This window comes from Arachis duranensis, chromosome 1, assembly GCF_000817695.3.
Source record: "Arachis duranensis cultivar V14167 chromosome 1, aradu.V14167.gnm2.J7QH, whole genome shotgun sequence".
NCBI classification, from domain to species: Eukaryota; Viridiplantae; Streptophyta; class Magnoliopsida; order Fabales; family Fabaceae; genus Arachis; species Arachis duranensis.
Window position 1 is genome coordinate 99,747,875 of NC_029772.3, and position 2,278 is coordinate 99,750,152.

Below are 2,278 nucleotides of genomic sequence, written 5' to 3' on the forward strand. Positions count from 1 at the left end.
TTATTATTATTATTATTATTATTATTATTATTATATTAGATATGAGCCTATTATGTGTATATATATACATATAACCTATGTCACCTAATTATAATCATCATTTTTTTATCGTATGAATCATCATCACCAACGGACATATTAAGGGAATAAAAGAAAGAAATAGAAATATGACTTATTAGCATATATGCATATATAACTATGACACATGTTTCATTTTATTTATTAGCCATGACACCTAATAACATTAAACACCACATTATAACTTTATTACCAATTTCCTTTAATCATTCATTCCTTTCCCACCGAAAATGAAGAAAAAGAAAGAAAATGGAGACGTGGCTTAGGTGCATGAATAAATATGTATATAAGTTTGACATCTAATGATATTTAATACCACAAAATTTTTCATTCAACACCCTTTGTCTTTAATCACCCTCATTTCCTTTCATTCATCAACATGAACTAAAGAAAAAAGAGAGGGAGAATGCCGTGAGCGAGAAGAACGAGGAGTTCAATTTCTTGCGATCCGTAATTCCAATCAAAAATCTAATCTGGTCAAAGTGTTTCTGTCTTCCTCCTCTACACGTTGGCGTTATTTTTGTTCGATGGAAGCTGACGGTGATGTAACTTCCCTTTCCCTTGAATTCGGCCAACTGGAGTTCTAGGAGACACAAATGATTTCTGACGCTTTCCTTTTCAGCAGCTCGGTCAAAAGTTTCTCCAGAACTTCTATGGATTTCGATTCCATACGGAAGTAGAGGATTTATTTTTAAAGATAAACGTTTTTAATTTAGAATGCCTACAAAATTAATTGAATAATTGCAAATATATCTATATATATATACTAATAATAGTAATGTTATTGAGTATGGATTATTGCTGTGAATGTGACTGTTTTTTGATTATTAAGAATTTCGCTGATTTGAGAATTGTTGAGGAGTAGGGAACCCGTAAGGGTGGTTTAGACCGAATTTTAGAGAAAATGCCGCCGAAATTTTATAAAATCTGAGGTTTTATTTGAAAAGTTATTTTAAAAGATTTGGTTTTGGAAATTTAAAATATATTTAGTTAAGAAAATATTTACTCTATTTTAAAGTTTGATTTATTAAGGAAAATATAATGTTTTAAACCCAATCTTTTAAGGAGAGATTTTGTTTTAAGTAAAGATTTGAGCTCGGTTTATTAAGAAAAGGAATCTCTGCCACAGGAGAGTAGAGAACAAGGATTTAAAGAATATATTAATTAATGAAGTGTCTGCCACAGGAGAGCAGATGTGACATTGTTTGGGCCTTAGTGCCAAATGTAAAGTGGGAACGCCCACACACTGAGAACTGTTTTCCAGATGTACGCTTATTGATTTGGAAAGTCACACTGATGCGGCCTAGCCGTACGACTTATAAGCACACTGATACATCTGGAAAGCCATATCTGAGACTTGTGCCCGGGTAATGTCGGAAGCGGGTAGGCAACCGACACATGAGCTCATGGCCTGCGTTAGGGATAGACATGCATCATTTTGTTTGCACATTTGCATTTGATTGCGCTTGCTTGTTTTGTTACTTTGTGATTGTATTGTTTGTCTTGTTGTGACTTGCTTGTACATTGAATTGAATCTCTTGCTTGCACTACTTGTTTGTGAGTGTATTAAAGTGATTACGAGTTGACATTTGACTGAGGATTAATATGTGGCTGAGAGACAGAAAATGTGACTAGTTTTATATTTAAAATTTGTTTTGAGTTTAGAAATTTAAAGGAAAGTAATTATTTATCTAAAGTAGAAATAAAAGTATTTCCAAAGGGTTAACAAAATAGTTTTACTAAGTAAGTTAATTATTTGCATTAAATTCATTACCTTTACGGCATTTCCATTCCCTACTGAGAATGTGTGGTTTGTTCTCACCCCAAAATCTTCCACCCTTTCAGTGACACAGGTTCAAAGATTCAGTTAGAAGATGCAGACGACTAGTAGATTTACTTGTGATTCCTGTTATTTTTATAGAGTTCCCTCGCCCTTGTTGCTTTAAGTTTTATTTTATCCAGAGGGATAGGTATTGTATTTGAGTTTTATATTGAATTCATTTGTATAACATTTATTATTATTAATAATTATGTGATTATTATTACTTGGTGATCTTTTATATATGATTTTGATAGACAAGAACAAAATTTCCTAAAATTTTCTTAAAAATTGAAACGCGTGTTGACGTAAAAGCTCAATATTAAATAGATAATATAGAAAAACAAGCTAGTAACGCCTTACTTTTGGTACGATCATGAC